This window comes from Neopsephotus bourkii, unplaced genomic scaffold, assembly GCF_033783945.1.
Source record: "Neopsephotus bourkii isolate Nb327-2 ecotype Australia unplaced genomic scaffold, CSIRO-AGI_Nbou_v1 NB_1423, whole genome shotgun sequence".
Taxonomy (NCBI): domain Eukaryota; kingdom Metazoa; phylum Chordata; class Aves; order Psittaciformes; family Psittacidae; genus Neopsephotus; species Neopsephotus bourkii.
Genome location: NW_026901900.1, coordinates 3,416,556 through 3,439,492, shown reverse-complemented (window position 1 = coordinate 3,439,492; position 22,937 = coordinate 3,416,556). Strand labels below are relative to the sequence as shown.

The window sequence follows — 22,937 nt, the reverse complement described above, 5'->3', positions numbered from 1 at the left end:
GCAGAAGAAACAGATGCAGAAACAGGGCTATCCTGCTTTTAGTAAGTTGTGGCATTGCACACCATAATGAAGAAAAAACCCGAAAATTTAATCAAATCATAGGGATCACAAGCATTTGATTGCAAAAAAATTTACAAAATGATAATAAAAAGAGTGCAGATTTCCAGGACAAGAGACCACAAAGTGGATGGTAACTGCCAGCTTCAAGCATTTGCAACTACCAAGCATTAATCAGAGTTCTGGTCTCTGGTTTTAGGCTCTAGTTGATGCAGTTTCTGAGCAGGGCTCTCTCAGGCCTTTCAAAAAGTGTGAATGGAAGGCTCCCAAAGCCAAAAGCCACGTTGTACTCCCTGCTGCAAAAGCTGCTTTGGACACGGAAGCATTAAACAGACCCATGTAGGGAAGTCATCAGTAAGAGGTGTGGAAACGAAGCATACCCTGCTCACCACAAGCCAGTTGGTCACCATCGAGGCTGATGTGTGTGCAGTTGTAACTCAATGAGAACAAAAGCAGAAGACAGAAGAGAATCTCTCATAGCTCTCACTATTTGCTGGTGAGAGCAGGAGGAGGAACATCCCATCTCTGCTGAATAATTCTGTGGTCTGCACCATTTCCTCTTGTGGAATTGCAGAACCTTCTTACAGAGCTCAGCTTGGTTTTTACATCCTGTCAGTGTGAACCGTCTTCTGCACTCATTCCTTCATTCTTGTTAAGAAGATTCCAGTCCTCAATAGTAGATCCTGGATGACCACCTTGGACCCCCTAAATCCTACCAACAAGAAGAATATCATGACCATGTTCAACATGCAACAAGCTACCACCAAGACACCTATATTGGTATGGCAGCAAAGAGGAGAGAACCCAACAAAGGAATCCCAGAATCATCCAGATTGGAAGAGTTCTCTGGAGGGTATCCAGTCCAACCCCTGCCAAGGCAGGGCCACCCAGAGCAGATCACAGAGGAATGCATTCAGTCAGGTTTGGAATGTCTCCAGAGAGGAAGGCTCCACAACCTTCCTGGGCAGCCTGTTCCAGTGCTCTGCCACCCTCAATGGAAAGAAGCTTTTCCTCATGTTGAGATGAAACTTGTTGTTTCTGGCTCCTCATCTTGTCACTGGGCAACACTGAAAGTACTCTGGCACCATTTTCCTGGCACCCAGCCTTAAGATAGTGATCAGCATTGATGAGATCCCCTCTCAGACTCAATATAAAGCCACAGCCAAAGAGGTAAAAATCTCATATAATTGTCGTATCAACCAGGATGGAAAAGCCCTTTAAGCTTATCCAGTCCAACCATTCCCAGCACTGCCAAGGCCATCACTAACCCATGGCACTGAGGCCTCAGCTACACGGTGTGTGAACACTTGCAGGGACGGTGACTCCAGCACTGCCCTGGGCAGCCTGTGCCAGTGCCTGAGCACCCTTTGGGGAAGGAATTGTTCCTCATCTCCATCTAAACCTGCCCTGGTGCAGCTTGAGGCCGTTTCCTCTTGTCCCATCCCTTGTTCCTTGGGAGCAGAGCCCAGCCCCTCCTGGCTCCATCCTCCTGTCAGGCAGTTGTAGGGAGCGATGAGGTCCCCCCTGAGCCTTCTCTTCTCCAGACTGAACCCCCCAGGTCCCTCAGCCGTTCCCCATCACACTTGTGCTCTAGGAGATACAGAATTAACAGAGAGACACATCAGAAAGCAGGATGGAGAAACAGATCTCTAAGGTTTACAGAAGTCTGCAATTAAACATATACCAACTCTTGGATGGTCACATAACAGCTCCTAGTGCCCTTCCTTACACCTTCTTAGTATTTACAGTTACTTATTCTATGTCCAGAAAAGCATTATACTCCATGGGACTTCAACATGCTCTGAGTTTCAGGGATGTAACGGTAACAAGGCCAAGTGCAGGAGTGTTTGAAGCAGCTGCCTAACCTCAAGCGCTAAAGGGATGAGAACATGGTCAAGAATGGGGGTTTTAAGTATCTTTAATAGGAACAAAATCTCTCAAACTGATGTATTTCAACAGACTTGGGTCAAGATGATGAACTAGGCTACTCCAACATTAGTACAAGGATGGGAGTTTTCACTTTGACAGAGTTTTCCATGCTGAAGTGAAAAAACTTGTGTTGGAACTGAATGATCTTAAGGTCCTTTCCAATCCAAACCATTCTGTGATTCTGTAAGAGGGAAAGGTTTCTCAACTGAAGAATGCCCATTCTGCCCTCCCAAGTTGTTATTAAATGAAAGTTAGGGATAGTCTTTTGATTTAACCTTTGATAGTGCTTCAAGAATGGGTCTTCAGTGCTGAGCACATCAAATGTCATGAGTTCCCCAAATATCCTCCTACTTACCCTGTTCAGAAACTACCACTGCTTGGCATCAGTGTACTCCAGAAAGGGAAACTTCACTTTCCAGGCACACTGGATGCATTTTTTGTTTTCCTACCTTTAATACAGGGCTGAGAAGGAAAAGGAAGCATTTATGAACCCCATAGGCAAGAAGCCAAGCAGAGCCCAAGCCTCAGCTTCCAACTAATGACAATCCCCCCCTTCTGCAAGTGAAGAGGCTTTCTGGACAGTCACTTCTCTGGTTGTGATTTCTTCATTTCTTGAATCTGCTCAGAAAAAGCAAAAGCAGAATGTCTAAAACAGCACTGAGATGCGTTCATGGTGCAGGCAGCAACATGCTATGCCCGTCTTGGGTGAGAAGAGCCCCCTCCCAGAAGTACAGGACCCAGTGATGGGAAGCAAGGTAGGAATGAGGTTTTCCTAGTAAACTGCCTCAACATTCTCTCATCATTTCATCACAGATAACCTCAAGTGCCACCTGAAATCTCATGTCTGGCAATTATCAGTGAATACATACTACAAATATGCTAAAGAAGAGAAGCTGAGTGGAGACCTCAGAGTAGTTCCAGTGTCTGAAGGGGGCTACAAGGATGCTGGAGGGACTCTTCATCGGGGACTGTAGCAACAAGACAAAGGTGATGGGCTCAAGCTGAAACAGAAGTTCAGGTTGCATCTAAGGCAGAAATTCTTCCCTGTGAGGGTGCTGAGGCGCTGGCACAGGGTGCCCAGAGAAGCTGTGGCTGCCCCATCCCTGGCAGTGTTCAAGGCCAGGTTGGACACAGGGGCTTGGAGCAACCTGCTCTAGTGGAAGGTGTCCCTGCCTGTGGCAGGGGGTTGGAACTGAATGATCTTAAGGTCCTTTCCAACCAAAGCCATTCTATGATTAATCTTATTAAATCCATTTGAGCTTGGCATCAAAAGTGTTCCCTGACCTTAAACCACACCAAAGTTTCAAACTCTTTGGAAAACTACTTTTTAAAGCAGCTGGATGGAATTCCCTGTGTGTCATTCCTCCTCCCAGCCATGCTGAGTTACAAAACACCACCTCCTCACATTCACTTTCCCTCTCTCAGACATGGAATGGGATAAAAACTCTTCAAGCCACACCAGTCAGTCCTTAAAGCTACTAACCTATTGAAAGCAGAAGGGGTAAAGCACGAGTATAAAGACAACACTGATCACAACGTGCAGTGAACAAATTGGTTTAGCTGTCTACAGTGATGCACACATTGTGTGCATTAAACTTAGTGCTTCCAGTTAAGTTGTTTAAGAAATCCACAAGGACTGTATATAAGTTACAGAGCAGGATAAGCTGAAAACTTCAAGCTGTGTACAGCAGATGAATTAAGAAGAAGCTGCTCTGAAACGTGAAATTGGAAAGCTGTTAGCATTTCTTTTTCTGTAAATAAGAAGTCCCAGGCTTTGTTCTGATCTAATTTTGACACTAGAAGTCAAAATCTTCATAAAACTTAATTTAAAAGGATGCAAACAAAAAGGAGCATTCAGTAAAAATGAGAACTTTCTCTTAAAGATGATGGGTAAATTCGTTGGATACATCAATGAAGAGAACAGACACATCAGTGCTTTTGGGACCACAACTAAATAGTTATAATTCAAAAGTATTGTGAATTTTCTCATTTTACTAACCATATTGAAACATTTGGCTGTCATTCTTGCACCTACCTCATACCACAAACATCATTCCTACCATAGTGCACTTACTCTTCCCATACTGAAGTTCCCAGTTCTGCAGACCTGGGGAAGTCCTGAGCTGCAAGAGGATGTTACAGGGATTACCAGCTGTGAACAGCTCAGAATAAGCCTTCCATAAGTGGGTATTTCTTCACCAAGCTGCCATCCCCACCACCAGCCTGCTCTTATTTGTAGCCAAGGCAGAGCTTGTCTGAGATAGCAAGAGGCTGCTCAGAGCCCTGCAGATCCTCCAAACAATCCCCCTCACACAGCTTCTCAAATTGCACTTTCCTTCCTTACCCAACAAGTAAAACAGAGCTAAATCAGAATATGAGAACATGAGGATAAACATGGTGGGGTCAGGGTTCACATTCCTGCTGCTCTAGATAACTCCTGCTATTTTTCTCTTAAAGCTGTTTCTAGCTCTTGTATTTGGGGAGAAGAAAATTCACTGTGCTCATTACAACTGTGCTCATGCCTCTTGTCCAGGCTGCAAGCGGTGGTCAGCAGGGAAAAAGGCAGCAAGAAACACTCAAAGCTGCTGACATCCAGCAAAGCAGGAGCCAGAGATCTCCCTGTCCTAGCAGGAGCCCTGGCTGCTCTGCAGGCCTAGAAGCCCAGAGTGGTTTGTATGGACTGCTCTGTCCATGGGGATTAGGCATGGAATCATGGAAAGGTTTGGGTTGGAAGGGAACTTAAAGCTCCTCCAGTTCCAGTCCCCTGCCACAGGCAGGGATACCTTCCACTAGAGCAGGTTGCTCCAAGCCCCTGTGTCCAACCCAGCCTTGAACACTGCCAGGGATGGGGCAGCCACAGCTTCTCTGGGCACCCTGTGCCAGCGCCTCAGCACCCTCATGGTAAAGAATTTCTTCTTCACATCCAGCCTGAATCTCCTGTCAGTTCAAAACCATCACCCTTGTCCTGTCATAACAGGCCCTGCTAAAAAGTCTCCCCCCACCTTTCTAAGAGACCCCTTTTAAGAACTGAAAAGCCACAGTAAGTTCTCCCCAGGCTCTGCTTGAGGTTGAACAAGCCCAGTTCTCTCAGCCTTTCCTCACAGGAGAAGTGCTCCATGATCTGATCATTTTTGTGGCCTCCTCTGGCCCCTCTTCAACAGGTCCATGTCCTTCCTGTACTGAGGACTCCAGAACTGGATGTCATGCTCCAGGAGGGGTCTCACCAGAGCGCAGAGGGGCAGTACCACCTCCCTCCACCTACTGGCCCCACTCTGGCTCCTCTGGGCTACAAGCGCACATGTCCAACCTTTCACCCAACAACACCTCCAAGTCCTTCTCCTCAGGGCTGCTCTCACTCCCTTCTTCCCACACCCTGTGTTGATACTGGGGACTGCCCCAACCCACATGCAGGACCTTGCATTTGCCTTGTTGGACTTCATGAGGTTTGCAGTGGGCCTACTTCTTCAGCTTGTCCAAGTCTCTCTGGATGGCATCTCATCCCTTGCATACTCTCCTTTAGGGCATCTACATGAACAGAAACTAGATACAGAACCACAGAACCATAGAACAGTTAGGGTTGGAAAGGACCTTAAGACTGTACAGTTACAATTCCCTGCCAGGGGCAGGGATGCCTCACCCTAGACCATGTCTTCTGCCTTTGCAGGTGGACATCTCAAAGTCCTCCAATGCTGTCCATTGTATTTCTGAGCTGGGGTAGGTATGCAATGGAAGGCAAACCCACAGCTATGAGAAGCAAGGAGCTGTCTGTAAGAACAAGCTGCTGTTTCTGAACATTAACAGCTTTCTGGAGAGCATTTCTAAATGGGAACATGCAGAATTAAAGTGTCACTCAAACACCTGCTGTTTGCCAACAACGCACACCAGGAATGTCTGAATATTTAGAAGGTATGTGGAGGCTCTAGTCAAGCAGCACAACACCACACAAGGCAATCCTTGGCTGCACTCTGGGGCTGGAGAGATGGTCAACAACAGAAATGTAAGAAACCAGTAATATTGCCCCTTACTGTGCATGTTTTGAGGTAATCTCTGCTCTTCATTTTCCTCCTTATATGAGCAGAATTCCCAAAGCCTCCACACTCCTCTGTGAGGCCCATAATGACAGGGTTTGCCTCACTGCATATCATCCTTTCAATGATCCTGTAATCATTTACAAGGGGCAAGAAACCTGCAGAGGGGCTTTGGACAAGGGCCTATAGGGATAGGACAAGGGGAATGGCTTTAACCTGACAGAGGGGAGACTGAGATGAGCTCTCAGGCAGAAGCTCTTCCCTGTGAGGGTGCTGAGGCGCTGGCACAGGGTGCCCAGAGAAGCTGTGGCTGCCCCATCCCTGGTAGTGTTCAAGGCCAGGTTGGACACAGGGGCTTGGAGCAACCTGCGCCAGTGGAAGGTGTCCCTGTCTGTGGGAGGGGTTGGAGCTGGAGGAGCTTTAAGGTCCCTTCCAACACAAACCAGTCTGGGATGCTATGATTTTCAGTTTGTGGCCTGGATTTTATTTATCAGTTCTGCTAGGGGAAAGTACGAAGTGGCTTTTTAGAGCCTTCACCTGAGCACCATTAAGTCTGGTCCAAAGGTCTCTCTACCTGTTCTAGAAAAAGTCAGGAGGCATCTGCAAAAGTAACAGGTGATAAAAATTCATGTTTTAAAGTTTCACATGTCCATTCCTGATTTGAAGATTTGAAATACATGGTTCAAGTTCTACATACCACAAAACTCACAGGGCCCTGCAATGCTTCCTTGGCTGCTGTAACAAAAATAACAGCACCACAGCGCACCTCCTGCTTCCCCTGGATCTCTGGTGAACTTGCACAGAATTACAGGTCTCCCCTTAAGGAGCCTTCTCTTCTCCAGGCTGAACCAGCCCAGCTCTCAGCCTGGCTCCAGAGCAGAGCTGCTCCAGCCCTCACAGCATCTCCGTGGCCTCCTCTGGCCTTGCTCCAACAGCTCCATGTCCCTCTTGTGCTGCTGCCCCAGAGCTGGATCAGGACTGCAGGGGGGTCTCCCCAGAGTGCAGCAAAGGGGCAGGATCCCCTCCCTGAGCTACTGCTCATGCTCTGGGGGTGCAGCCCAGCACATGAGGGGGTTCTGAGCTCCAGTGCACACTGAAGCCGGGTCATGGGGAGCTTCTCCTCACCCAACACCCCAGGTCCTTCTGCTCAGGCTGCTCCATCCAGTCTCCCCCAGTCTGTGTTAGTGCTGGGATTGACTGACCCAGAGGCAGAACCTTGAACTTGGCCTTGTTCAATTTCATGAGGTTAACACATTCCCATCTCTCCAGGTCCCTCTAGATCCCATCCCTTTCCTCCACTGTGACACTGCACCACACAGCCCCATGTCATCACAAACTTGCTGAGGGTGTTCAATCCCAGTATCCACGTCATGACAAAGATGTTCAATAAGATCAGCCCCAAAACTGATCCCTGAGGAACAGCACTTGTCACAGGTCTCCACTTGGGCATCAAGCCATTGACTACAACTCTTTGAGTGTGATCATCCAGCCAGAATCTTATCTATCAGGAGGTCCATCCAGATTTTGTCATCTTCTTCATACCTGGATTCTCTATTTGTGTTGTTTTGCCCAGGATTATCCCTGCACTCAGTCCTCTAGGTACCAGAGGCTACCCTGAGCCTCACTGACCATGGGCACACATACAAGACATCCACAGCATTTTCCACCCTTTCAGAATGTTCCCTGTATTCCAAGCCCAGTAAAACAGAGAGTGGATGCCAGCAACCCCCAGGCAACTCCTACTGGAAACTGGGAGGAAAACACCAACATTTACTGATTTATTGTTTCTATTTAAGCCTATTTAAGCCCATCCTGATAAAATAAAGCATTTAACATTTTCCACTCACTTACTAAGTGGAACCACATGGAAATGCTGAGAGAAGTACATTATCCTGCTTGTTTCCATCAAGAAAGGATTCCTGAGTCCCTCTGACTTTCCTGTAACATCCCTTCTGTTATAAATACAAAAGGAGAAACAGAACTTCAGCAGCTACATCACAACTGAGGAGTCTTCCCTAGGTCCTGTTTAATGCCGTCAGGCTCTTTAGTTTTGACAGCTAGGATTCCTGACAGGAATTTTAGGGTTATTTTATGCTTTTCCTCCCTTGAGTTTTAATACAAAATCTCTTTTATTTCCTCTGTAAGAATAAGTAGTTTTCACCTTTCCCATACAGAGAAAATAGTAGAATCAAGGAATGGTTTGTGTTGGAAGTTTAAAGTTCCTCCAGTTCCAACCCCCTGCCACAGGCAGGGACACCTTCCACTAGAGCAGGTTGCTCCAAGCCCCTGTGTCCAACCTGGCCTTGAACACTGCCAGGGATGGGGCAGCCACAGCTTCTCTGGGCACCCTGTGCCAGCGCCTCAGCACCCTCACAGGGAAGAGCTTCTGCCTAAGAGCTCATCTCGGTCTCCCCTCTGGCAGGTTAAAGCCATTCCCCCTTGCTCTTGGGTTTCATCTAAGTTAGGAGATTCCTGTGTCCAGTCAACGTTTGCAGCTTCCTCTGGATCCTCAAGAACTCCCTCGCTGTCCACCAGTTCTGAAGCCAGGATGTCCCTCTGCCCCTAGCTCATCTGAGCTGTATCCCACACTCTCCTGAACCACAAGTTTCTTTCCTGCTGTATTTTCATACACTCTCACTCTTCTGCCTGTCCTATCCCACGTTCTGGGAACCTCTTCCCCCATATACGCTCAGATGACCCCAGGAAGGAGCCACTTCCTCTCCTTCCAGAGGGCTATAACTGACCCAAGTGCCAGAGCCAGGAAACAGCAGACAAGCAGCCCTCCTGTGATGCGAAAGTGGTCCTTTTGAAGACACAAGACACATTAACATACAAACAGAACAGATCCTGATCCTGGAATGGTATTTGAGATACTGTCAAGGATCTCAATACAGTGCTGCAGCTAAAGAGACAGAAGTAATCATAGAATCGGAGAATCAAACAGGATGGAAAAGCCCTTTAAGCTCATCCAGTCCAACCATTCCCCAGCACTGCCAGGCCACCACTAACCCATGGCACTGAGGCCTCTGCTACACGGTGTGTGAACACTTGCAGGGACGGTGACTCCAGCACTGCCCTGGGCAGCCTGTGCCAGTGCCTGAGCACCCTTTGGGGAAGGAATTGTTCCTCAGCTCCATCTAAACCTGCCCTGGTGCAGCTTGAGGCTTTTTCCTCTTGTCCCATCCCTTGTTCCTTGGGAGCAGAGCCCAGCCCCTCCTGGCTCCATCCTCCTGTCAGGCAGTTGTAGGGAGCGATGAGGTCCCCCCTGAGCCTTCTCTTCTCCAGACTGAACCCCCCAGGTCCCTCAGCCGTTCCCCATCACACTGTGCTCCAGGCCCTCCACCAGCTCCGTTGCCCTTCTCTGGCCCCGCTCCAGCATGTCAGAAGTCATTCCAAGAAAGATCAAGCAAGTAAACAGGAGGCATGACATCACCCGAGTATCGCACATTGCATCTCGCTGCTTGAGTTCTGCTTTGCTTCTCTCAGAAGAGACAGCAGAGCTCAAAAAGTGCAGCTGGTCTGATCAGCTTCTCTTAAAAGAGACTGAACTGAACATGAAGCAGCCCAGCTTCTAATGGAAGATGCATTAAACTTGCCTTGATTAATGACTACAGCTCAGAAGAACAGGAGATACAGCAGAAGGCATGAATGGTATTAAGGAGGTGAACAGTTATTTACAGCCCCCAGTAAACCCAAGAACAGGGACACCTCAAAGTTATCAAGCAGCCAAGAAGCGCCATAGAAGTTACTGCCATAGATGGTTATGGAGACTGAAAGCTCAGCAGAGCTCAAGACCCCAGCTGGTTGCACCAGTTTGTATGAAGCAGGATTATAAAGGACCCTCACAGGTTTTACAGCCAGAATGTTTCAGACAGGTCACTCACCCAGGTGACTGGCAGAAGGTGGCAGTGCCTACCCTGCACTTGCACTGCTCTGAACTTCTCCTGTGTCCATTGACAGCAAGAGCAGGTAACTGAGGGTCCTGAGCCAGCCACACCTCAGGGACCAGCAGAATTGGCCAGACTGGGCTACATCGTTTGCTGCTACTATTTATCTCTATGTATGTCACTGACCCAGATGATCACTAACCTCTGGGCACCATCCACATGCTCTAGATCCCAGATGGCTTCCAGAGCAATGTTCACAGAGCCACAGTTTCAGTTGGAAGGGACCTTAAAGCTCATCCAGTTCCAGCCCCCTCCCACAGACAGGAACACCTTCCAGCAGAGCAGGTTGCTCCAAGCCCCTGTGTCCAACCTGGCCTTGAACACTGCCAGGGATGGGGCAGCCACAGCTTCTCTGGGCACCCTGTGCCAGCGCCTCAGCACCCTCACAGGGAAGAGCTTCTGCCTGAGAGCTCATCTCAGTCTACCCTTAATTTTCACCAGTTCCCAGCCATCAGGTCTGACACACAACATAAATATTACCAGCTCCCTCAGCAGCAGCATCTTTATTCACAGCTCACCTAAACCCGCACTTTTTCTGCAATAAAACTTAGTGTCTGCTCCTTCCTTGTGGAGTTTTAAGAATGCCTTTAATTCATAACTTATTCCCCTGCGAGACCTTGCTTTACATAAGATCTCTTGCCTTTGTATCATTAAGAAAGCTCTTCATAACCAAATTAGCAGCAGGACAATGATCTAGTCGGCCAGCTCCAGGTGGTACCAAGGAGGATCCCAGCACTCAGGCAGCCAGTCCATATCCCAGTAATCCTGAGCTGTAAATCCTCAGTGTAATCACATGCTGCACCAAAGAGCAGTTCCTCTTGTTTGCTTCACTGCCAGATTGATAACTCTGTTGGATGCTTCCAACTTCTCACCTTATGAAAACCAGTCAGTAACCATGGCCTGGTTACTCTGACTACCCGCACAAGAAAATGTACTTACTACATGTCATTTCCATACTGCTACTTCTTGGAAGAGCCACAAGTGCTTCCCAGAATTACAGACAGTCACTAGAAAGAAGTAAGTCCCATCTTCTTCCCATCAGCTTAAGTTTTGAGAGACACCTGCTAAACCTGGTTTTAGGGAGTAACATGACCCACATCCCATGACTAGACTGCAGAGCTGAGCTGCTCAGCTGTAAGGAACCAGTTCTAACCTCCTCAGCAGGACCATCCCAGGGCCATTACGGCTACGTCTCAAATGACTCTGGGTATTACACAGCAAGAACAATCTCAGCAGCAACCACCAGAACACGTAATATAACATGTTGTCATTACTGAGCTCAAAAAAGAGATGTGCATACCTTCAGTAGAAGTTATTTCAAACGTGAAATCTTCTCCACGGACAGAGAAACATTTGGGTTACAGTTCCTGGAATATTCCCAGTTTCAGAAAATTATTTTCATCCAGTGTGAATTCTTCCTCAAGCTTCCTATCCTGGAAAAGATTGGAAAAAGCTGTTATTAACCAAAGGTAACTGAAAGCCAAAGAGCTTTTTACCACCATAAAGAAACTTCCATGCAACCCTTCAACCCAACGAGAGCTCCGAGCAAGACCATGGGTGACCAACACTCTGCAGAGCCACCAGCACCCCATCAGACATTCTCTTTCCACTTGTGCTCCTTCTGCAGCATGGGGCAAACATGTTCCTCCCCTGCTGCAGCAGTGAGGGGTTAACAGCCCCAGCCCCTTGTGGCCCTTGCTCTGCTGTGAGACTTGTACCTCATTCAAGAACACATGCTTGTTTTCTTGACATGGCTTCAAAAAGCAAGTTGTAGGTTGTCAGGGAAACCTGAGGGTCATTTTCACTTGTTCCAAGAATAATTGCAGCAACACCACAGGTACCTCACGTTTGGTCAGGGGCCCCAGCACCTCTAGGCGGCAGCAAGGAACTCACCTCCGCAAAAGCCTTTGCTGTGGTCTTAGAAGGGGATTCACAGATGGAAGTGGGAAGAGAACTAAGCCTGGCTTAACTTGTTGAGTCCCACTCACAACTGCAGAGCCTTGGTAAAGAGGGTTTAACCGAGCCCCTTTCTCTATCCAGGTATTCCTTTTTCTTTTTATGCTAGGATCATGATCAAAGAGAAGACAACAGCAGCCAGACCCTACATCAAATGGTGCTCTCTCACTATCCCAACAGAAAGATAATGCTCACATTGATGCTACATCTCCAACCAGCCTTGACATCTTAACTTCACAACCCAGAGAAGCACAAGACTGTAACACCGCACTAACAGACAGAATAATGTATTTTCTCATCTTCTTCCCCTTCCTTCTTCATCTTCCCCCAACACAAGAGGGACACGGAGCTGCTGGAGAGAATCCAGAGGAAGACACAGATGCTGTGAGTGCTGGAGCAGCTCTGCTCTGGAGCCAGGCTGAGAGAGCTGGGCTGGGTCAGCCTGGAGAAGAGAAAGGCTCCTGAAGGGGAGACCTTAGAGGAGCAGCTCCAGTGCCTGAAGAGGCTACAAGAAACCTGAACACTGTTAAGACTGGGCTGGACAGGGTGCTGGGCTAGGTCTATCTAGTCTAGATCATGCTTTGCCTAGAAAGGTTGGAGCAGATGATCTTTGAGGTCCCTTCCAACCTCAATTTCTGTGATTGTATGATTTACCAAGCCCAAAAGCCAGGGATGTTTTTCCAAGTTTACACAATCCACATTAAGGTGTCAGCAAACAGCAAACTGCACAGTGTCCTATCCTCCCTCAATACTTCCTTTCATCCCATGTCCATGTTGTAAGACCCATGAAGAACAGGAGCAAAGACTCACCTTGTTCTTCCTGAAAGCACATTTCACATCAGTTTCTTAAGGACACAGTCATGTCACACCTTTCTGAAGTGGCCTTCCTGGATTAGAGAAGAGTGGAAGCAACCTGACATGACACTGTTCTTCTGACTTGAAGAAGAGCAAGAATTTAACCTCCAACACTTCAAGTGACTAGCATCAGCCTCCAGCTCTGCCATCCTTCAGTTTGATACTCCATTCCTCTCAATTTTCTTCAACTTCTTCCATTATTTAACTGAAACAGCTCATAGATTCCCACGTAAGAGCAGCAGGACAATGGGATCCACCACATTTCAGCAAAGTCAGAAGAGATTTGGGTAACAGGGTTAAGTCCTTTCCTACATCCTGAACACACACTGCTGCGATTTCAGCCCAATTCTCTCCTGAGCCATGTGCTTTATTTTGTCTGACAACTGACTGGAAACAGAGCACAACAAAGTGGTGCTAGTAAATACGAGTTTATATTTTCTACCTTTTCTCCAGGCATTTTGCATTTTTTACTAACCACACATAAACAGACCTGGTCAAACATTAGTGCAATGTGTCCATAGAGAAGTTCAGTTTTCAGTCCAACCATGCACAGGTTTCATGTCTAACAGGAAGTGTCTCATTTCCTACAGGAGAAATCACTCACCTCAAAATAAGAACTTGTATCTCCAGTGATTCCCCCAAATAGGCTGGAGAGAGTAAACCCAGCAGGTCAAACATAACCCGCTCAGTTACAGGTTTTAGAGGAGATCTAACCTAACTTAGGCCATAGAGAATCCATAAAGAGAAGCCTTCAGAGACACAAATGGGAATCATGTGAATTCAAGGTGACAGCTTTCCTTATTCCAACTGCACTTTCTTGATTCTTAGGAATTCAACTGAGGATGCTCCTGGGCTAGACCTGCACTTGTTCTTCAGGCCTCCAGCACACACATCCCCGATTGCTCTCACTGTGACCTTCTCACTGGTGTGGCAACATGCCCAAAACCAGTCAATGGGAAACTGGTTATTGTGAATGACAATCACAGAACCCCAGACTGGTTTGGGTTGGAAGAGACCTTAAAGCCCCTCCAGTTCCAACCCCTGCCACAGGCAGGGACACCTTCCACTAGAGCAGGTTGCTCCAAGCCCCTGTGTCCAACCTGGCCTTGGACACTGCCAGGGATGGGGCAGCCACAGCTTCTCTGGGCACCCTGTGCCAGCGCCTCAGCACCCTCACAGGGAAGAACTTCTGCCTAAGATCTAAATCTAGCCTCTTTCATCTTAAAGCCAGAAAGGCAACTCAGACACAGCCCTCAAGCCTGCAGAAGGCATCCCAAACCCAACTATGGCAGCAGCATGGGAGACAGCAGAGCCTGGATGCTTCTTGCAGTGCTCCTCTGCTTAAAAAAAGCAAGACATTAAAACCAGAGCATACATAAGGAAGCTGCTGGCAAGCAGAGAACTCTCCTTGAGCTCCTCTTGCTTTGGTACCTCCTTCTGTGGGGGAAGCAGGGAAAAGCAACCCGGCTGCACCAAGGCTCCTAGGTGCTGGAATGCTGCCTCTCTGCAGAGAATCCCTGTGCACAACTTCTAGCAATACTCGTAAAGAGAGATTGTTTATCTGGAAAAGACGTGAAGAGGAAAATACTGAGACAAATGAGAATCCCTTGATAAAAATAATCAAAAGGTATATTTAACTCATAAAAAAGAGCATCCCACTGGCATCCCGTCCTGTATCAGCACCACTGCAGCAGCAGGGCAGTGATTGTGCCCCTGCACTGGGCACTGGTGAGGCCGCACCTCAAATCCTGTGTTCAGCTCTGGGCCCCTCACTGCAAGAGAGACATTGAGGTGCTGGAGCGGGGCCAGAGAAGGGCAACGGAGCTGGTGCAGGGCCTGGAGCACAGTGTGATGGGGAACGGCTGAGGGACCTGGGGGGTTCCGTCTGGAGAAGAGAAGGCTCAGGGGGGACCTCATCGCTCCCTACAACTGCCTGACAGGAGGATGGAGCCAGGAGGGGCTGGGCTCTGCTCCCAAGGAACAAGGGATGGGACAAGAGGAAACGGCCTCAAGCTGCACCAGGGCAGGTTTAGATGGAGATGAGGAACAATTCCTTCCCCAAAGGGTGCTCAGGCACTGGCACAGGCTGCCCAGGGCAGTGCTGGAGTCACCGTCCCTGCAAGTGTTCTCACACCGTGTAGCTGAGGCCTCAGTGCCATGGGTTAGTGCTGGGGAACGGTTGGACTGGATGAGCTTAAAGGGCTTTTCCCACCTGCTTGATTCCACAATCTCTGGCTGCCTATCCTAACAGCTGGAGAACACAAGAGGGAAGCACACTCTTGCCTTCACTGTACAACCAGTGACACCTCCCAGCAGTCAGTACTGGGATGTAAGTCCATGAAGAAAGGATGTGAGTGTTTGGTAATATTATATAAAAGCAGCTATTTTTAAAGAAACTGATACTCTTCCCACTGCCTTCGCTGCTTGCATACAGTTATCAGGAATATCAAACAAGATTAATGAAAACTGAAGCTTTTATATAAGCAATAGTGTCCCTCAAGACATTACTAATAAAGTTAGTTATGCAAATTGAGGGGAAAATGACATTTATGCAGGGTATCTCCACAGCACTCATAGGCTGAACAACAACAGGCAGCTTACATCAAACCAGCAAGCAATTCTTTAATCAATCTGATCTCCACTTGCACACACTTTGGAACTCATTCAGATTTCTTCCCACCTACTTTAGGAGCAGCCACCAAAAAAGCATCACAATCTAAAGGGAAAAAGAGCCCAGTATAGAGTGGTCATTGTCCTTTTCCACATCTTCCTCTCCACTGCAACAAGTGAGACATGGAAGTAGTACTTAAGGCAGACCAGAAGTCCTTTCATGGGATTTATACTATCAATTTCCATCAAGTTCCTGAAGTTGGGCTTTTGGAGATCATCAACTCCTTCCTAACCCTGCTTCTGTCAAGATCCAGGAATTCATGGATAAAAGGGTGTAATAGCTGTGAAGTTATCAAGAGGGATAATAAAAAACAAAACAAACCAAAACTTATTTACCATTTCCAAAAGACAAGGGAAAACTCGGGATACTTTTGCCTCCCAGAAAGCTGTCAAGAGTCTACTCTCCACAGAAGTCCCTATTTTGTCCTCAAGGCGTTGCTGTCAGCTCCACCACTGCTTTACAGGCTGTGGCCTCATACATAACACTGAAATCTTATTTGGAATCACTTCAGGGGCACTAAGGAAAAGCCTCCTGGAGCATTCTGCTGAGCAGGGGACCTCTCTAAGCCTCAGCTGGAATGACAGAGCTGAGACAAACAGCAACTGACTGAGATTATTGCTCCAGATACCCTCGACTAATTTTAGTGCACCAAATCCTGTGCCTAGTACCATCCTACACACAGCCCCTAAGAGCTGTAAGGGGAGACCTTAGAGAAGGTCCCAGTGCCAAAAGGGGCTACAGGAAACCTCAGAGCAGCTTTGGGCAAGGGCCTGTAGGGATAGGACAAGGGGAATGGCTTTAACCTGACAGAGGGGACACTGAGATGAGCTCTCAGGCAGAAGCGCTCCCCAGTGAAGGTGCTGAGGCGCTGGCACAGGGTGCCCAGAGAAGCTGTGGCTGTCCCATCCCTGGCAGTGTTCAAGGCCAGGTTGGACACAGGGGCTTGGAGCAACCTGCTCCAGTGGAAGGTGTCCCTGCTCATAGCAGGGGTTGGAGCTGGAGGAGCTTTAAGGTCCCTCCCAACCCAAAACAGTCTGATTCATGATTCTATGATCACTTTGGGCAATGGTTGGTCTTTTACACTTCCTCATTCCTCAATAAATAAATAACTAAACAAATATCCATCCCCCAGCTCTTCTGAGACTCAGTCACAATACGGGAAGTTAAATATTCCCATAGTCACCAGTTATAGGGTAAATAAATACAGCAGCAAACACAAAGGAACCGCTATGCACTTCATGGATCCTTTTGGTGTCATGAGGACACATTGAACATGATGCATAGCGCTGTTTGTTCACAAGCTATGCTGTAAGCAGAGTCACAGGGAATCCTCCTCCAATTTCCATCACCACGTTTTCAGGAGAGAATCTAAGTCTCATTATCAGAGCACTTCTAGTTTGACAGAAATTGCTGAAATTGTAAAAAAAAGAAACACAAACCAAGGCCAGGTTGGATGGGGCTTGGAGCAACCTGGTCCAGTGGAAGGTGTCCCTGCTATGGCAGGGGTTGGAAGTGAAGGAGCTTTAAGATCCCTTCAACCTAAAGCAGTCTGGGGTTCTACGAAATACCACTGAAGGAGTCAGCAACCAGTCTGATCTTAGACTAACACTCTCACGACTGTAAGAGCAGCAGCCTGCTCCTCTCTACCCCAGTGCTGGTGCCTCTGCACCACGTTTCTTGGACTTCACACACACTCCTAACAGCAAATACCAGTTTTAAATACATCCTTTATAAATTCAGGTTGAGAGTGACTGCTGAAATTTATTTTCCTCTCCATCTGGACATGTGCAAAGTGATATGTAAATCATGAGATACATGAAATGATGCTGGTAATTATAGAAGTAACCGAGACCAGGTCCTATTTTAAACTGCTGGCCAAGCACTGGGAATGTCTTTCACAGAAGCTGACCCATCCCCAAAAACAAGATGTTATGGTGACAGAACTTGAACAGAACCTGCCCAAACCTGTCATGGATGGATGTGAAGTCACTGTGGGGTTTTGAGATAGACAATGAAGACCACAGAAGGCTGAATCCACAAGGTCAGGTGTAACCGGATAACTAAAACCAAGCTGAAGATTAGCAAGGGCAGTTATTTATGGCAGTAAACCACCAAAGTGCCAAAGGCACCAGAGCGGTGGCAGAGAAGGAAATCAAGAACAGGGGTTTACTGTCCAATGCATTGGCTGGAGGGAAGCTGGAGTCTACAGTAACATACCTGCAGAGGTATGGAAGGTCCCAAAACCCGTCCTACTGCTCCTTACCTGGCACTAATAACAGAAGTGTCACAAAGCCCAGTGATTCACAAGGGCAGGGACAGTGTCACCCCAAGTGATGTTTCTCCTCCTGCCAATGCAGCTACTGCTTTCACACCCCCAAGCTGGTACTTGAAGTCAGCTCTAATCCATTTTAAGAATCTGTCAAGCCACTCAGTAACTAAACAAGCTGAGGAAAGTTGCCAGTTTCATACATAACACCATGCTGCTACCTCACACAATTTACATTTGCAGTATTTTTATCACCAAGATCTTCCCAAGAAATCAGATCATTTGGGTTAGCGAGATTTTTTCACTGCACAACTTTAACTCACCTAAAAAGGGCCCAACTTTACAGAAGAGTTAAGTAAATACCCTGCAAATTTCAGAGCACACTATAAATGTCTCAAGTTATCCATGAGGAAGTCTGAGAAGTCTGAAGTCTTCCTCCTGTGTCTGCTGGAGGAGACAGGCATCATCCTGGACCCAGTTCATATCAAAAAAGGCACAAGACACACTTGAGAATCACAGAATTCCACACTGTTTTGGGTTGAAAGGACATTAAAGCTCCTCCAGCTCCAACCCCTGCCACAGACAGGGACACCTTCCACTAAAGCAGCTTGCCCCAAGCCCCTGTGTGCAACCTGGCCTTGAACAGTGCCAGGGATGGGGCAGCCACAGCTTCTCTGGGCACCCTGTGCCAGCGCCTCAGCACCCTCACAGGGAAGAGCTTCTGCCTGAGAACTCATCTCAGTCTCCCCTCTGTCAGGTTAAAGCCATTCCCCTTGTGCTTTCCCTACAGGCCCTTGCCCAAAGCCCCTCTCCAGGTTTCCTGTAGCCCCTTTAGGCACTGGAATCACCCTTGTTCATCCAAGTTCTTGCACTAAAGAACCATAAATCCCTCTACTATTCAGAAAAGAACTTGACCAAGAAACAACACAACAGATAAGCTTCAGCAGCATTTCAGGAACACATTCAAACCCAACATCTACTCAACCAGTGCAAAGCTCCATGACACAAACCCTCCTGCTGCTGCTCCTGCTCAACAACCAGGCTCCTTTCCTTCACGCTCCACTGCTGCTTCCAGAGGCACAAGGAAAGTTGAGGAAAAATAACAACCAACTTCAATCTGTGGTCCAGTGCAGTCCCTGGCACTGTCCCAGGTATACACAGAGCAGCAGACTGAACTCACTCCACTCAGAAATCATGTGTTTAGCTTTAATATACCAAAACCACAGCGAATTCAGAAACGTTTGCTGAACTTCTGCTAGGCTGAACACAAGTTTTAGCACTGAACCAAGAAGCTGCCAAACTTCTCAGGTACTCTGTGACAAAGCCACCTATACACAGGGCATGAGGGGAATGTGGGCACAGAACGAAACCTGTCAGCAACTACGGAATTCCTTACCAGGAAAAACAGGATCACACAGAGCCCACCTATTTCTAGGGACAGAGAAATGTGTACAAATACTACCTGGAACTTCTCATACTTCTGACTTAAGACACAATGAATGAGAGAATTCACTGAGCACATGCAGCTCTGAGGAAGCATGGCATACCGTGCAGTCTAGAAGGAATTCTGATAGAACCTGGAAACACTGGAGCTTCTGTGCATTCCACTGTTTCCTTCCTAACCTCATCTCTCATGCTGCTCCCACACGTCAGGCCTCGCTGCCAGGAGAGCTCAGAGTCTCTTCTTCATTTCCACCTCTCCCATCACTTGCAGAAAGCCCAGGGCTGTCAGTGGTTTCCATCTATCTGTTCAGCAGCACATGTAATGCCTTCATCTTGTCACAGCAAGAGGAAAAAGGCACAGGAGAAATAATTTAACCCTCTTCCAGTTATCTGCCTTGACTAAAACAAGAGCTTTTGAATGGCAGATCTACAGCAGCTCATCCCAACCTCTGAATTCACACTGCCACGTTTCTCCCCTGTGATGAGCACCCTAACTCTTGGTGTGCCAGCTTTTGGTGCCAGGAAAAACCCAGCAAGGGACTGAAAAGCAAACCCTGGGCCAGTTTTGACCAGTTTAGCAACCAGGAGCTCTCCAAGCATCCATGAAGAGGCTCAAGCTACTGAGAAAGTCTAAGAGGGACCAAGTCTAAGCAAACACATGGACACAAACTAGTCCTGGCTTTTCTCTCTGCTCACCCACAGACCAGGCAATCCAAACACTGTAACTCAGCATCAAGTTCACAGACAGCACACTCTTAGGACAGCTCAGCTTAACTTCCCAGGGCTTAAAAGACCCATGGCTGGACTTCAAGACACACGGCCTCTGCCTCCCTAAGCCAGACCTCACACCAGCTCAGAATGCTCACACCACTACACCCAGAACTCCAAACATGCTCTCCACCTTCAAAATTCTTTACTCTTCCTCAGAAGTGCATTTGGAGGGTTCAGAATGTAGTAATTTAGGGATCAAACCTGCACATGAATGGAAATAAGCCTTGCTGGACACACTGAATGGACAAGCCCTGCCTTGAAAGGTGCTGTAAGCTACTACTCTAATGAGCTGCTGAGAATGGCACTGCTTCCACAGAAAGGCCAAAGGCAAGGTCCTGAACCTGGGTCAGGGCAATCCCAGCACAAACACAGGCTGAGGGAGATTGGATGGAGCAGCCTGAGCAGAAGGACCTGGGGTGTTGGGTGAGGAGAAGCTCCCCATGACCCGGCTTCAGTGTGCGCTTGAGACCAGAACCCCCCCATGCTGGGCTGCACCCCCAGAGCATGAGTAGCAGCTCAGGGAGGGGATTCTGCCCCTCTGCTGTGGTCTGGGGAGACCCCCCCTGCAGTTCTGATACAGCTCTGGGGCAACAGAACAGGAGGGATGTGGAGCTGTTGGAACAAGGCCAGAGGAAGTCACAGAGATGCTGCGAGGGCTGGGGCAGCTCTGAGCAACCTGCTCTAGTGCAAGCTGTCCCTGCTTGTGGCTGGGGGTTGGGACTGGAGGAGCTTTAAGGTCCCTTCCAACTCAAACCAGGCTGAGATTCTATGAAAGTCAAAACCCAGAGTAAAACCCGTGCCTTGCTGTTTACACCTCTAGAACATCATCCCTATTCTTGCTTGGTTTTGTTTCTACGACTTGAACAGAAAGATGCGAGAATGTTTTATTTCTATCTATATAAGCATTTCAGGATGCCATTTGAACTGATGATCCTATGTCAGGTACATGCATCGGACCAAAGTTGCAGACGTACCATAAAGAATATGCACAGAATCATGTTGCAAACAGTAGAAAAGAACTAAAGAAAACAAATCACACTCTTTCCAGAAGTGTTACTTGTAAGTTAGAGTCTTACTTGTAAGCTGCTTCACCTGCACACGTGGAAAGAGCAACACTGCTCCTGCCATGAGTGAAGCCCTGAGCAGGCTCCTGAGGAGCACAACCACTTCACACCAACTTAATGGCTTTTTGAGAAAGGAGCTTCCCAATTGCAGCCACGACTGTTTGCATGCTCTGAAACCCAACTTGCGTAACAAGAGCTCCCAGAACATTTCTTTGTGTACTCCCAGAGAAACAACTCTGCAGAGTCAATGGGAAAGGTGCCTGGTTCCAAGTGCTCCAAGGCTTTGGCAGCCCAGTGCTGACAAGTAGCACACTCCTCGGCCTCGGGTCCATGGGAAGCTGGGAGGTGAAATAAAAGGAGCTCTGTGGGTTGTTTGGTAACTATTAAGAAAAGTTACTGGCAAAGCAGCCAGAAGAAATGTGTCTGTCGAGCTCCAACTAACATGTTTTGCACCAACAGAAAGGCTGCAGATCTCCTGGGCAGTCTTCCATGTGAGCCTGGCATGCCAGGAGTCAGCAGTACTTAAATCCACCAGCTAAAGAGATGTTTGGTCTTATTTGTGCTTCATCCCATTCTTTTATTATCACTTAAATGAAAAATAAAACATACCTTTCTCATTGCAAAAAAAATCACAGCAAAAACATCACAACCACATCATGTAACGGCTCTGAAGAACTGTCCAGTGACCAGAACATCTCCTTTCCTAAAGAACATCTCTGTATTATCCAAATGGCTATTTCAGGTTATGCAGGAGAAGATGGGAGGAACAGGGATCATGGGGGAGGGTCCATTTTGTCTGTAGCCCACCCCAAGCCAGCAGTACATTGGCAAGAGGAAGGTGAAGCTTTGCTGTGTCCCCCCCAGGGTCTCCTGAACAGTCAGTGCAGATAGTGGACATTTTCCCTTGAGCATCTGTAGCCACCTTCAAGGCTCTTTCCCACTTGCTTCCAGCAGGATTTCAAACCATGTTCTCCTACTGGAAGCACATTCTATTTAGAAGTCAGAGAACAGACATTAGGAAGTTCTTCCCTGTGAGGGTGGTGAGGCCCTGACACAGGCTGCACAAGAAGCTGTGGCTTCCTGGGACTTGGAGCAACCTCCTCTAGTAGAAAGTGTCCCTGCCCATGGCAGGGGTTGGAACTGGAGGAACTTTAAGGTCCCTTCCAACACAAACCACCCTATGAGTCTACGTTTCTCCAAAGAATCAAGCTTTTGAAGATGCAAGTACTTCACAACTGCACTGGAGGTGGCCAGAAAAGCATCATACATTGAAGAACGGAAACAAGGAAAGAATTGTTAGTGAATCTGTTCAAAACAACTGAAAATGCACTCCAGGCACCCACAGTCTCTTTGAACTCATTCTCCAGTTCCCATCAGTCACCAGCTGTTGTGTTCGAAGGGATTTTAGCCCAGTCAGACTCACAGAAGTCTTCACAACTGTGTGCATAGAGCACATATCAGATGTTAGCACCTTCTGAATGTATTTTGATGCCTCACCTGCTGCTAAGGCCCTGCACACTAACAGCTCTCAACTACTCTTCTGCTGCTGTTGCACATCCCACTGTGCTTTCTGGAGGATTTAACTGCTGTAACCTGCCAGAAGACAACTGTTTGTGACACAGGCTACCTGCATTACCACATTCTGTATTACACTACTTCCAATCTACTGAAGCATCAACACTGCTGCTGTGCACATCCACCCTCCCAGTGCCCTCCCTTCAAACCCCACTGCAATCCCCCATCCTAAGGCTGAGGTTATGGGTTGTCACTTGTTGCCTCTGCAGTTCATCATGACCAAAACTCCAGTCCCACCATTGTCCTGCCGTCACCTTCCAGCTCTATCACCCATCACTGTCAGTAACAGTAATCAGGCCACGGGTGCTGCCCATGCCTTGCTGCTGTATTACAATACAGCAATACGTGACTTACAGCAGGCTTACACTCCTTTGG

At 47.8% G+C, this 22,937-nt stretch overlaps 1 protein-coding gene across 4 annotated transcripts in view; it reads right to left on the bottom strand.

Annotated features, from left to right (window-relative positions):
- PPP6R2 (protein phosphatase 6 regulatory subunit 2) overlaps window positions 1–22,937 on the bottom strand; it is a 93,488-nt gene that overhangs the window by 54,343 nt on the left and 16,208 nt on the right. For all 4 annotated transcript variants that reach the window (XR_009727660.1, XM_061368102.1, XM_061368104.1 and 1 more), the window contains exon 3: window positions 11,262–11,394. The gene's annotated coding sequence lies outside the window, so the exon portion shown is untranslated. The remainder of the gene's footprint in view (window positions 1–11,261; window positions 11,395–22,937) is intronic.